Source organism: Paramisgurnus dabryanus, chromosome 11 (assembly GCF_030506205.2).
Source record: "Paramisgurnus dabryanus chromosome 11, PD_genome_1.1, whole genome shotgun sequence".
Classification (NCBI taxonomy): Eukaryota; Metazoa; Chordata; class Actinopteri; order Cypriniformes; family Cobitidae; genus Paramisgurnus; species Paramisgurnus dabryanus.
Genome location: NC_133347.1, coordinates 6,991,422 through 7,007,064, shown reverse-complemented (window position 1 = coordinate 7,007,064; position 15,643 = coordinate 6,991,422). Strand labels below are relative to the sequence as shown.

The 15,643-nt window shown below is 33.9% G+C and overlaps 1 protein-coding gene across 1 annotated transcript in view; it reads left to right on the top strand.

Moving 5' to 3' along the window:
* fibcd1a (fibrinogen C domain containing 1a) overlaps nucleotides 1-15,643 on the top strand; it is a 155,197-nt gene that overhangs the window by 40,478 nt on the left and 99,076 nt on the right. The window lies entirely within an intron of this gene.

Below are 15,643 nucleotides of genomic sequence, written 5' to 3'. Positions count from 1 at the left end.
TATAATGTTAATTTGAGTTTTTACTGTGTCAGAAAATAACAGACATAATGAGCATTACAATAAGGTTGTTTTGTTAACATTATAATGTATTAGCTAACATAAACTAACAATAAACAATATAGTTTATCAGCATCTGTTAATCTTTGTTAAGGCCAATACAGTTGTTCATGTTAGTTAAGTGAACTAAGATTAATAAATGCTGTAATATTGTTTATTGTTAATTCATGTAAGCTTATGCATTCACTAATGTTAACAAATACAATCTTACCGATATAACATAAGAATATAACATAACATTTCCATTTAGCCTTTTATATCTTGGCAGTCTGCTGAACATCTCAATTATATCCCCTATTAAACTGTGTAAACTGCAATATAATTGTCAATATTTTGTTGTTTATCAAAGTACGCTAGAAATTCTGCTTGTTTAACTTATGATAGCATCATTACAGGCTCGACCCCGGAGAGCAGCTGACAGAATTACAGACAGGTGCGATCTGTGGTCCTTACATTTAGATGAGTGTTTTATGAATTCAGCCAGTAAACCGGGGGTTTGCTTTCATTAGATTCTCTCAGCAAGACAATAAAAACAAAGCCACGTCGATAGGGATGATTGTGTTGTGTGTGGACTTTAGACTATACAGTCATCATGGGAACGTTTTATTATTTATCATAGAGTCAACTTTATGATAAGGATGGATTTCCCAGCCTGAGAGACACATACGCTTGTCTTGGTTAAGTTGATAAGGGGTATAAACTGGTTTGCACACCCTTCGTCCTTGAAGACAAATATGAAAACAGATATGAGTACATTGAGCCAAACTCGTAGCATACAGAATGAGATTCCTGAAGGGTAATTTTAAAACTTAATCACAGGGATAGCGTGATACCCTAAGCTTATACGATTCAGACCGTCTGTAGCAAGAATTTACCTCCGTCTCTACAAATGCAATGAAATGCAATATACCCAGTGGCTTACTGCAAAACAGTGGAATTCGATTTATTAAATGTTTTTGTCTTTTTTCTAAAGGTGAAGTGTGTATTTTTTCTGTGTTAAAATGCTCTTTCCTCTCCCAGTGTGAGACAACAACTGCAAAAACATAATTTTATTAATAAAAAAAAATTCCATTAAAAAATAAACATCCTTCAAACCTATGGACGGTTTCCTGGACAGGGTTTATACTAATCCAGGACTAGGCCTTAGAGGGTCTTTTTTATAAACAAACCTTAAAAAACAATACTAGTGTGCATCTTAAAGGGATAGTTCGGCCAAAAATGATATTAAACCCATGATTTACTCACCCCCAAGCTGTCCGATTTGCATATGTCCATCATTTTTCAGACAAACACATTTTTTGATATTTTAGAAAATGTTTTAGATCTTTCAGTTGATTAAATGTAATGTTACGGGGTCCACGACCTTCAAGTCCAAAAAAAGTGCGTCCATCCTTCACAAAATAAATCCAAACGGCTCCAGGATGATAAGCAAGGATCTTCTGAGGGTAATCCGTGCGGTGTTGTTGTAGAAATATCCATATTTAAAACTTTATTAACGTAAATAACTACCTTCCGGTAGCGCCGCCATCTTAGTCGTGTCCGCATTCAGGATGAGAGCTTACGCAGCCTACGGAGGTTACTCTGCTGCTGCTCTGTGCCCCCGCCCTCCGAATTTGTCATACGTCACTAAGAAAAGTGCGTACACTACGCTAATACTCTCTCCTGAATACAGAGGAGTCTAAGATGGCGGCGCTACCGGAAGGTAGTTATTTATGTTAATAAAGTTTTAAATATGGATATTTCTACAACAACAACGTGCGGATTACCCTCAGAAGACCTTTGTTCATCATCCTGGAGAAGTTTGGATTTATTTTGTGAAGGATGGACGCACTTTTTTTGGACTTGAAGGTCGTGGACCCCGTAACATTACATTTAATCAACTGAAAGATCTAAAACATTTTCTAAAATATCCGAAAATGTGTTTGTCTGAAAAACGATGGACATATGCAACTCGAACAGCTTGAGGGTGAGTAAATCATAATAACATTTTTTGGCCGAACTATCCCTTTAAGACACAACAATGGCATTTATATATGTAAACAGGTTGTTTTTAAATTAAGGCAAACATCTATTTTAGTCTAGGAGTAGGATAAGCCCTGTCCAGGAAACTGCCCCTAAAAATGGTTGTCAGAATTTTTATTAAAAACTTTATTAGATTTGTCTATTTATTTTAAGCAAAAGTATAACATATTTTAGTGAGGTTTATTAAAACCACTTAACTGTCACTGTTCCTCTAGAGCAACACCTAGGTTTACTTTAATATTGAATGTAAATGTTTATTGAATCATGACAAACTATATATTGCTGTGAAGGTCTAAACCTCTAGAATACATATTTTGACAGTGTTTTATAAAATAAATTATGTAGGGAGAGTAATAGATTAATAGTGGTAGATTCATTTATGAAAAGAGTGTGCCTCAAAACATTGATAATCCTGTCACTGTCCCACCAGTGGGATGCCTACAATTACTTCAGTGTTTTGCATATGAATTCTTATCGGATCATGACAAACTATATATCTTTGGAAAGCTCTAAGAGTGTAGTTTTCATATTTCATCACCATTTTGGGAAAGATATGACATAGTGAGAGTCAATTTCTAAAACGTCACGGGCCCACATGTGGGCCCAATTTGTTTTTTCATATTTGTAACACTAAACCCCTGCTCTAAACCTAAAAAATCTTGATTAACTTTTATTACTGGAAAGCTCTCAGAATGTAGTTTTCATATGTGAAGGTCATCTGATGATAGAAATAATGTAGTGACATTTTTTTGTTATATGCCCCAACTCAATGTTTTTAACTCTTTCACCACCAGCGGTTTTTTAAAAAGTTGCCAGCCAGCGCCAGCGTTTTTCATGATTTTCACCAAAGTTTAATGCCTTCCAGTAAATTTTCTTCTTTAAATATATAAACATACAATATACCAAATGAAAAAACAGACCCTCTGCTTTCAAACAAACCAACCGTTACATCCTACCTTCAGTAGTTCTTTTGTAATCAGCTTTTGAATATTAGTAGGTTTCTGCAAAAACACCACATTTTGAGCAAAAAGCAGAGATAATTCCATTTTTGTGACGGACTTTTCATAGAGATCCCATTCAGAGCGATTTAAAAAAAAGACACGGACATTCAGCCGCTTGCCTTAGGGCAATACTTCCGGGTTTAAAAAGTTGCGGAAGGGCGCCACCTGTTGGATAATAGTATTGTGGAAAGACGGAAAATCTCGTCATTGGCGGGGAAGCATTTTCTCTTAATTGACGAGATATCTCGTCAATGGCGGGGAAAGAGTTAAGTTACATTTAATGAAAAGTTTTTTATTTTATTCTTTTTTCTTTTTTTGTTTTTTTTTGTTAAAATGTAGCTTAAATAAATTGATTGCAACCACTTACCTTAAAAAATTTAGTAAATTGAATAATTTTTTTTTTCAGTGTAGGAATGCATATTCATTTATTCATAACACTATATCTTGGTATAAATCTGTTGACAAACTATATATCATTGCAAAGCTCCAATAGCAGTAATAATAATGCAGTGACAGTAATTTATTAATTTGTGACAAGTGTATACAGCAAACCATTGAAATTTGGATCCCAACAACTATACTTATGGCCTCATGTTTACATTATTACTTTTGTGAATTATTTACATTTTTATACTTTTACTTATCAAATTAATATGTTATTGCATTTTTTTAAATTAATTAAATTATTTTTCTGTCAAATTTTTCACCTCCAACTTAAGTAAAAAATCTTGCCTTCTTTAAAACAAGAGCAAGGTTAGGCTTTTAGACCAAAAAATACCAGAGTTATATTCATTTAAAGTTACACATCAACTTGTCACCCCCTCATTCGAAAGCAGTAGTGACACTAAAGAACTTTGAAAAAAAAACTAATCTAAAATATATTATCTGAAAATGAGTCTTATCTTACCTTGCACAGTTCTAAGAAAATGTATTTTATAATATTTGGGTAAATAAGGACAAAATTATTGACTTGGGAAAAGCTCATAGTATACAATCACACAGTATACAACAAAAAAATGAGTTGGCTTTAAAAGTTTTTTACCTTACTATTTTAGATTTGCAGTTTAACAAATCAAGTTAAGCAATTTCAACTACTGTAGATTTTGTAAATTATGGCCAGTTATTATCAACCCTATGTTGTGTCAAAAAGGGAAAAATCCAGCCTTTGGGTAAAATTAACCCAGAAAATGTTTATATTTGACCCAACAATGGGTTGAAACAACCCAGCATTATCTTATATTACATCCCAGGTTGGGTTTGTCTCTTTTTGAGTCAACACTGGTTGAAAATTATTTTTTTTAGAGTGCATCACTTTAAAAATTAACACATGTTTTGCATTTGATTAAACAGTAAAAAATCACAATATAGGAGCAATCAGATACTGTATGTAAACCTTGTGCGTATCCCTTCTCATGGGTTTGGGATGGCACTGCTGTAACCGTTTCCCACATGCACCAATTACAAACAAAGACGTTGCAAGAACAATATGATGTTTGGGAAATGTACATGTTTACGATTCTGTCAGATGTCATTTGTTTCGCAGAAATGACACACTTCACCTTTAATCAGTAATTCTTCCAACGACAGTGGAATTGCTGAGACGCTAAGTAAATCTTTCCTCTGGGTGTCTTTGAAGGATGGATAAAGGTTTTCTTTGCAGATCCCAAAGTGCCAGCGATCTGACGCTGCAAAAGCTCTGGATCATTAATGAGGTTGGCTGAATCCAGGGCTTCTTAGTCATTATCCCACCTCACTGCTCCTGAGAAACTAGAACACAAAGAACGTAGTGTTGCATTAGAGTCAATGCGCCACTTTTATAGCCCAACTTACTTGTGATACTGCCGTGTAACTTTAACATTGCATGAGTTTGTGAATGTGACTTCTGTTTCTCTGATCTTGGAGTTACAGGATTCCTGTAGTTTACCTAGTAGTGCATGGCACTGACAATGCCAAGGTCATGGGAGTGCACAAGTTCAAAAATGCATTGCTTAAATGCACTGTAAGTCATTTTGGATAAATGAATTTGCAGAATACATCAAAGTTATAAAGCCTCATTGTATAGTTGGGTCCAAACATATGCAATGACATCGAACCGAAAATATTGCATTGATTATAAAAATGCATACAATGCATGTGCATTAGTAGAAAATGTAATAAGGACAAAATTATTGACTTGGGGAAAAACTCAAAGTTACAGTATACAACAAAAATTTACCACCTTAAAGTATTAAAGATATAATAGTTGGCTTTAAAAGTCTTTTAGCTTACTATTTTAAATTTGCAGTTTAACATATCAAATCAAGTTAAGCAATTTCAACTAGATTTTGTAAGTTATGGCCACTCGCGCTCTAAAAATGTTGAGTTATTATCAACCCTATGTTAATACTGTTAAGGGATTGTCTTGCGTGTATTTTGTGAACGTGTGCGTCTTTTTTATCATAAACGGTTTTGACGCGTGTGAAGCAGGCATTTATTTTGACAAAACAAGTGATGCACATGATTCACATGATGCAACAAACACATATTTAGAAAACGCAAGCAACACACGACACTCCGAACACTTATTTCGAATTTGCGCCCCTCGAATGAGCAGTCACAAGCCGCCATTGAGTTAGACCACAGTTTTTGTGATTTTATCCACTAAAACTTGGTTTTATACAGTAGGTCCGTGCATTAACATGTATGCATTTGGCAGATGTATTTATCCAGTGCATTAAATCTATACATTTCTTTATCATTATGTGTGTCGAATCCACAATCTATCAGTTGGCGATTCACCAATTCAGCCACAAAGTTTAGTTTTTAAAGCATACGGTGCATTCCCTTGAAAACAAATTTATATGCTAACGTTTTGCTTTACCACCTGAGCTACATACATTAAAGCTATGCATCATAACTTTCTCTTCAACTTCAACCTTAAATTGCAAAGTCAGCATAAATTAAATGACATAAGCATTATCCAACATGATGCACTTTGACAAGACCTCAAATTCCCAAATTCCCTTTTTCATTCAGACAGAGATCACACAACTAGGCCACAGACACTTCTGTAGACTTGGCAGGGCATCTGAGGTGGTGGACGACCAGTGGTATACGTTTAGAGAAGTAGTTCACGCCTCACCGTCCCAATTTAAGACCGTCTTGACACGCATATTCAGTGTGTCATGAAACCTGGGGTGTAGTGAAGCTCAGGTACCAGCTGTAGATCTTTTTTTATATCAGTCTGACTGTTTAGCAAGAGAGCCTATTAATCTTTGCGTGAGGTCTTATGAGAGCGAACTTGAAAGACGCTTGAAGCCTTTCTTTCTTATGATAAACTTCTTTCGAACTTTCTTTTGCCCTTTACTTTGGAGATGGGTGGAAGGAGAGCGTGTTGACTCATCTGTCAGCCAGACATTGAAATTAATACATGCTGACAGTTTCCCTTTTCTCTTGGCAAAACCGCATCTGCCGTTTGACAGAAAATGGCATCGTCTTGAATGATAAAGTCTGGACAGCTCGACTTTGATGTTATTAGACAACCTTAGCGATTGTTTTCGTACTCGGGAAATGGCAAAGTTGTCAGTTGTTTCATTTTATCCCATGGCTTAATTAGTAGTGCATTATAGATGCTGATAAGCTACAGTATACCTGAATGTACCATAAGTCATTTATGGATAAAAGCATCTGCCAAATGTAAGTTTAATTACGCTCTCATAATACAAAAGGGCTCATCATTGATATGGAAATTTTGACTTTCCAATAAAAAAAAAACCTCACGTCAAAGTTATCAATTGTGGAACAAGAGAATTGGGAAAAGAAGTCAACGTTTTGAGGCGTCTGTGCTCCTCCTATTCGATTGTACGACTTTCGTCTCTGATTTATCATCACTCATTTCTAAAACTGGGAAGTATGTTCGAAAACTCGGGCTTGTACACCGTTGGCGAGATTATTGATGATGTGCAGTCCTGCAGAGGAAGCGTATTCATATATGCCCGTGATTAATGAAAACCCCTCAAACCGGCAGCAAATTTCTTTTAAATAATGTTTACGCCATAGGTGTCTCAGTGCTGGCTGAAGATAGCTAAAATGACGAATGGGTGGCGCAGCTCTTATTTAAAAGCGAGGCTATCTGTGCCTCTTTATCTGCAAAAATGTTTTTGCACAGGGACTCTTAACCTCACTTCATTTCCCTCCATCATCACTACGTGAGACGTTTTTAGAGAGATGAACGCAGACATACCTTGAGATGTGCAGTCAGTGGGCGTTCTGTTCTTGGTTGGTGACATTGAGATTGTGAGTTCAAGGTGAGTTTGGATGTTTCAATGCTTTAATTGGTCCTGCTGCATGTGTGGTTTGATGAAAAAGAGTTAGACATGAAGGCTGAGGTCATCAGTCTTACCTTGTGGATATATCAAGAGGCTTGATTTTTGTTGTTGTTGAAAGAACACATTTACATTCGATGCTTTTATCCAAACCAACTTACAGTGCTTTAGAAGTTATTAGGGCTGTCAAAAGATCAATCGCGATTAATTGCATACAAAATAAAAGTTTGTGTTAGTGTTATACATACATTTAATTAAAAAAATTATATATATATAATTTTGTGCTGGGCTTAGATTAATCTAAATTAATCTCATACAAAATAAAAGTGCATTTTTGCATACTATATATGTGTGTGTACTGTGTGTAATTATTATGTATATTTAAACTCACAAAATTTTTATTTATATATCCATGTTTTTATATTAAATATTGAAGGCAAAAATATAAATAAATATATATATACACATGTAAATGTTTCTTAAATGCATACCTGAATGTAGTGTGTATGTCTCACGAAATTACGTAACCTTTAGTCACGTAATTTTTTATTCTTTTTTGTGATACTGTCACGAATTTCCACGTTTTTCTCTGATCGTATCACGAATTTCTGTTTGTGTGTCATTGTCACGTATTGTATGATCAACTGCTTTGTCCTATTTTCTTACTATTGTCGCTTCAGTTACATAAAATTTTACATAAAATGACATTCTTACCCAAACCCAACTCTAACCCTAATGCCATGTGAAAAAAATAAAAATCAGAAAATATAAAAAAAGAATTCACAAATTTTGTATAAACTAATACTTAAAGTGGCATTGTAACGCAAACACCAAATCTAACCCTAAATCTAAGCAACAATGGTTAGAAAATAGAAAAAACAGTTGAGTAACCAATACGTGACAATGACACATAAACAGAAATTCGTGAAACGATCACAAAAAAACACGGAAATTCGTGACAGTATCACAAAAAAGAATAAAAAATGTACTATACAGTACACTGTAAAAAATACTTTGCTGCCTTAAATTTTTTTGTTAAATCAACTCACAAGTCATGTCAACAGAGATGAGTTCTCACAACTTATAAAATATAGTTGAGAAAAGTCAACTTAATTTTATAAGTTATAACAACTCACCTGTAGTTATAACAACTCGTCTCTAGTCAATATAAATAATAGTAAGTTGAAATGACTTGTAAATCCCAGTTGATTCAACAAAAAAAATTAAGGCAGCAAAGTATTTTTTACAGTGAAGGAACATAATTTGTTGAGATTGGGTAACGTAGATTGGTTGTTTTAAGCACAAATTCGCTTAAATTTTATATATATATATATATATATATATATACATATATATATCTAAAGATTCTTAAATTAAGATGCTTTTTCTTGATGAGCAAAACGACCCAAGAAAATAAGTCTAGTTTTTAGACCAGAAATATCAAATTTAAGTGATTTTGTGCATAAAACAAGCAAAAAAATCTTGAATGTTTTTCTTAAACACTAAATTCAAGAACAATTTGCTTACCCCATTGGCAGATAAAAAAAGATGTATGCAGTGTATTAGTGCTGGGCATAGATTAATCTAGCGGTAGATTAATCATATACAAAATAAAAGTTTACAAAAAATAAAAAATACACAAAAAATACTTTCTTACTTAGTATTTTTGTCTTGTTTTCAGTAAAAATAACAAAAAATTCTTAAATTAAGATGTATTTTCTTGATGAGCAAAATTAAAAGAAGTCTACTTTTTAGACAATATATATATATATATATATATATATATATATATATATATATATATATATATATATATATATATATATGTATGTATATATATATATATATATATATGTATGTATATATATATATATATATATATATATATATGTATATATATATATATATATATATATATATGTATATATATATATATATATATATATGTATGTATGTATGTATATATATATATATATATATATATATATATATATATATATATATATATGTGTGTATATGTATATACGTATGTGTATTCAGTGCTTTACCAATCGAGCTACAGGAACAACTCAGGTCAGTGAAAGGTTAGACCACTGTACTTTTAAGGATATTATGTATTTTTCATACCTGTGTGGTCTTTTTTTGGGGTGTTCTCGTAATGATAGACGTTTAGGTGTTGTTGCTATGGCAGCGTACTGAAGCGAAAAAATTGTGCCTCGAGCTGAAGGCGATAATGTCGTATCCATTCGCACAGAAAGTGCTCGGCGCGTCACCTGTCATCAACTTCAGCACACCACGCACGGCCGCACATACGTAGCGTACGGTGTTGTCACCGCGACATATGCTCACGTGCAAACGTGTTAATAAAGAGCTTGACTCTCATTCGCACCTCTGAGGAGAACTTTACGCTTTCACGCAGCGTTACGAAACATTCTCACAATTTTTAGTCAGCGCTTTCATACTCGCATAGCACAGTTAGGATGTATGATGTATGAAACATAAAAAACGTCCTTGGGAAAAAAATGTCTTTTTCTGGAACGGTCGGTTCCCATCGGGGTGACCTGGGTTGCTTTGCTGATGCAGGCAATAAAGAGCTGTCTGGGAAACTCAAACCAAGCGACTTACAGCCCCGCTGGCTGTAGACCTGCTAGACTGGAGCGCTATCAGCTGTGCACCAGAGCAAACCTGCAGAGGAACACACGCTAATAATTGCTTTAATTGTTTAAACTGAGCTTTTAGGAAAGGTCAAAATGAACCTGAACACGCTCTGGTTATGTCTACAATGACCTGCCAATAAAAATAGAGTTAGCGGGGATGACAGCTTAATATGAGACGGATTAATGCTGTGTGAATGATATGCTGTGTCAGACAGACCTTGAGCTTTGTCGTCTGTATCGTCTGTATCAACTTATGATGTATTGCGTCCTGCTATTGTGATTTTGGTGTGAATTCTTTCATTTGTGCCTTTGAAAACCCAGCTTAAGTATTTTTTTTGTGATTTACTGTTTTCTACATTAAATAATCCTACACAAAGAACATTATGTGGACATATAACCTTGATATCTTTAATATTGAATATTGTATCAAACTTTGATAATCGTAATCTGAAGATTATGAGACTTTAACCTGGATTTTACAGACAGAGTCACATATTTTGAATAAATAGGGGGGCTTGGGGCAAAAACTAACGCGGGGTTAGTTGTAACACGGGCTGTTTACATTGTTGCACAAGGTTGAGCGTTTTGTTTTTCCGGTATTTTTTCACCCTGCCAAAAGACGATCTCCCGTAGGTTATTGGAAATATATAATGTTTTTCCAGAGAGTTATTGATGAACAAGTGTTTTGGCATGCAAGTAAATTTTTTCATGTTTTTTTCGGTTTCTAAGTTGGTTGTGTAAGATACCAAATCTAATGCTATGTCATATTAATCTGTGTCTTGTTGACTAAAACATCGTTTTGAAATATGTCTGCAGCTCTTAGCAACTTTTTTGGTGGGCTTGAAGATATTTTGACCCAGCGGGGTTAATTGTAACGCTGTGTTACAACTAACCCCTCAGCACTTACGATATGAAAACCACTAATGTTAGCGTAATTCTTGCCGTTGTTTTAAATAGGCTACACACGAATGATTGCTGGCTGCCAACAAAGTCTTATCAAAAATCGTGTGTCAAATTTATTTTTGTTCATATCTTTAATATTGATTAAATAAGATCACTTCAAAGATTGAAATCATAATGAAATGAATGACTAAAATCAGACTTTGATGCTCATTTTCTTGTATTTGATTTTTGAAACTGTAGTATGGTTATTACAGACTGGGTCACATATAAAAAAAGTTTTGTCATAATTGTGCTGATTTTATATTTAGACATTTGTATCCATTTATAATTGAACTATTGTTAGAAAAGGGCTGGATGAATGAATACAGTGTGAATACCAGTCTATTATAGACAGATATATAAACAATGTCCACTTCAAGTATATAGACAAAATAGTATTGAAATATTTGCCTGCAAACTTAATTTTTAGCAAGTGTTACAACTAACCCCCTGCATGTTACAATTAACCCCACCTATGGGGTAAGTTGTAACGTTTGAACTTCTGTCATGTTTGGTGTAATTGTCCAAGAATGGTAAGTACTAGAAACAAACTTCAAATGTTCATTTGTAGCAGATATGTGTGTGTTGCTTGTTTAAAAATATAATTAATCAAACTCAAATATCTTTTGAATGATCGAGCCAAAATGCATTAGGTTGTGCCCCGCTCTCCCCTACAGTATATACACATTCAGTCTTATTCACACCTCTTGCTTGGCTTTTACGCTTATCTAAGACTCTTGTGTGTAACTTATAAAGGCACTTGTGTGTGATTGCACAGTGTACTGTAAATGCACCTTCAGATCTTTCCCTCATGTCTCCTTTGATGGGTTTCATGGCACACTGCACTTACTGTATACATATCATCTGCAATAGTTTATTCTGCATATGTTTTTCTACAGTATTACTACAATTATTAATAATTCATTTCATCTTTTTGTGAAGCAATTAAGAATGCATTGGTGAATTAAACTCCCTTCTGAGCATGCGAGTCTTAGGAGAGGAATTTACTAAGAATGAATTGAGTTGCTAATAGCGTTGTAATTTCACACTGCCTGCATTGTTTTAGCCCTTTTTTATTTGCTTCTGAGACAGCACAATGAAGCGAAGAGACGGTAAAGACTTTCTAATTAAAGTAACGTGGACGTTTCAAGACAGGTTTCTCAAATTCATGACTCTGTAAAGGTCTGGTGAGGAAATTAAGCATCTGTGCTGCGTTGTTTGATCTAAAATCAAACGTTACATTCAACAGCAGCTTATATTGTGGTTTGACATTTCTATATTTTTTTAGACTGTTAAAAGCCCGGAGTATAGTCTGTTTTTTTACTTGTACGCGAACGTACGTGCACGGTACAGTATAGTTTGACTTATAAGTGTACACAGATGTTCAATACATGCACATTGCGACAAAATGCAATGCATCTCCTGGGCGACATATTATGTTCTCATGTAGGTGCATGCGCAACCTATGAGTACAATGTATAATGCTTCTGATGAGGAAAATTGTATCTTGCTTACTGTACGCGGACCCTCGGGACTATACTTTGGCCTTTTAAGTTCCTTTGCAGCAACTGTTTAACTCATTCCCCGTCATCTTTTTTTTTTTAAAGTTGCCCCCAGCGTTTTTTTGTCATTTTCACAAAAGTTTCACAACAGTCCCTCTGCTTTCAAACAAACAATAAACAAACAAAACGGGTAAAAAGTTTCATCCTATCTGTATTTTTAGCAAAAAGCTAAAATAATAGCATTTTTGTGAAGGAATTTTGTTAGAGATCAGATTCAGAACGATTATCAAAACATACACAGAGTTTAAATTTAGTAAGTAACGTTTTGGCTTGAGTTTTTTCATAAATTGGTTAAGCTATCTAGTGGATAATTGCGGTATTGCAGATTAACATAGCAATTTATCAGGAACACTTTTTTATCCAAATGTTTTTTAATTGACAAGATAACTAGTCAATGGCGAAGTTAATTAACAATTAAATGTATGAAAATGTACCGCTCTAAATTAAAGACATGTAAGTGGTGCTTAAAGGGATAATTCACCTAAAAATTACAATTCTGTCATCATTTACTAACCCTCATGTTTTTTTTAAACCTAAATGACTTCCTTTATTATGTTGAACACACAAGAAGATATTTTGATAAATGATGTTAAGCACACAGTTGACGGTACACATTGACTTCCGTAGTATTTGGTTTTATTACTATCAATGAGGTACCGTCAACTGTGTGGGTTACCACCATTTATCAAAATATCTTCATGTTATGAAAATAAAGAAACTCATGAGGGGGAGTAAATCATGACAGAATTTTTGTATTTGGGTGAACTGTTCCTTTAACTACATCAAAATAGAAATGTACTTCACTGCTATTTTAAATCAAATTTAAGTTAAGTAAAATTCACAGTAAGTGAAACAAAAAAAGGATACATTTATAATTTAGTTTGAATGATACTAAAGTTAAGTACAAATTAACCTTCACCACAAAACCATAAGGGTCAATTTTTTTAAATTAAGATTTATACATCATCTGAATAAATAAGATTTTCATTGGTGCATGGTTTGTTTGGATAAGAAAACATTTGGGTGATATACAACTATTTCAAAATCTGGATTCTGAGGGTGCAAAAAAAAAACATGTTGAAAATCACCTTTAAAGTTGTCCAAATGAAGACCTTAGCAACACATATTAGTAATGAAAATATTTTTTTATATATTTACGGTAGGAAATTTACCAAATATTTTCATGGAACATGATCTTTACTTAATATCATAATGATTTTTGTTATTAAAAAATATATATTTTTACCCACACAATGTATTGTTGGCTATTGCTACAAATATACCTGTGGGACTTATGACTGGTTTTGTGGTCCAGGGTCACATATAAGTAGTTTTACACACAACAGTATCTATCATACTTTACTATAACAGTCCAGGCATCTGAATGACCTCATTATACAGAATGTGTTTAGTAAACTACAATAGATGAATATGCAGTATGTGTGGTTATATACCTTGGCAAAGGCTTGTTGCTTGACCACCGGTAAAAATAAACTCAAGTGAACGTAAAGTTAAGTGACCCTGTCTGTGAAATTCACGCTAAAGTTTCATAAGATAAGATCAGGAGCACCAAAGTTACTTTCACATTAATTTCAATCTTGACTTGGCCTTACTCAGGCAATAATTAATATATCCAGGTTATGTTTTTACATAACTATCTTTACATAATATAGTATGATTTTACGATTTAACGTTATTGAACAAGAGGCGTCATGCACATTCAAACTGAGGGGGCACGTGCCCCCTTGGTTTGTTTGAGCCAAAGGATTTTGCATGCAACCCCAAAATCAAAGAAAGCGTCCATTAATCTGTTATTTGTCTTTTAATATACACAATATTATCAATTCCTTGCTGCCTCCTTGTTACTTCGCCGTTTTAATCGTGTTACATTACTTTATTCTGGCGGCAGGCGCTGCAAACAGCGCAGTCACAGACGTCATCGTCTGAGCGCGCTCACAGGCTTTTTGCTGCGGCTGCTGCATTTTGCAATCTGAGAAATTAAAACGTGTAATAAACCCTCACAACATTTCCAAACCCAAGTACGGTAATGTGCAGTTAACCTCCTGTGTGTAGAAAATGTGTGGTTTAAAATGTGACAGTCTCGATGTTATATTAGTAGATTTCTAGATCTTGGTACAGCGCCAAAGTTCGCCAGAGTTCACGGGGGCGCGGAATCACACATGCTCACATATGAGGTAAAATTTGATGCAATAATGCGTTCCCCTAATAATTTTATCTAATTTTTTTTTTTAATCATTATTGAACATTACAATCAATTAAAATCACGTGGCTATAGCTTATGTCATTTTCATTGTTTATATACTTAATGAATTTAAAATTACATTAATTTTATAGGATAAAACAGTTGTTGTGCAAAATGCAATAATGACAAAATTAAACAATTTATTAAAACTAAAAAAATAAAATAAAACATGCCGTTTCATATGTAAATATGATACCAATATGTCATTATTCCGATTAAATAGTATTTGATATGAAAGTTAGTCAACACTTTTATTTTGGAGGTTTTTGCATGAAAGCAGGGGTGTTCAGATTGTTAGAAATGTAAGGGCCATGGAAAATATTGAAAGCTTTATAATATTTAGTGTGATGTCTGTGTATGCACAAATTTCTGTGAGCTGTGCACACTGTGCCCCCTTAAAAAAAATTGGTGCATGACGCCCCTGATTGAACATTGGTCATTTAACAACTAATTGCCTAAATCCCTTTGTGCCAAATATTTTTCATATAAAGGAAATTATGCACACAGCCCCACATTATTATTATTATCAACCCCCCACCCTTTATTACACCCCCCACTATTTTATTAGGTTTTCTAGACAAAAGATGAAATAACGAAATAAACAGTTAAAACAAATTGGCTGAGATACAACGATTTCAAAATTTGCAATGAGGGTGCAAAACAATCAAAATATGTTGAAAATCACCTTTAAAGTTGTGCAAATAGCAACACGTATTACTAATGATGCATACCTTTTTTATCTATTTACAGGAGAAAATTTACAAAATATCTTCACATTATTATTATTAACCCCCCCCCTTCTCACTACTATTTTTATTATGTTTTTTAGACAAAA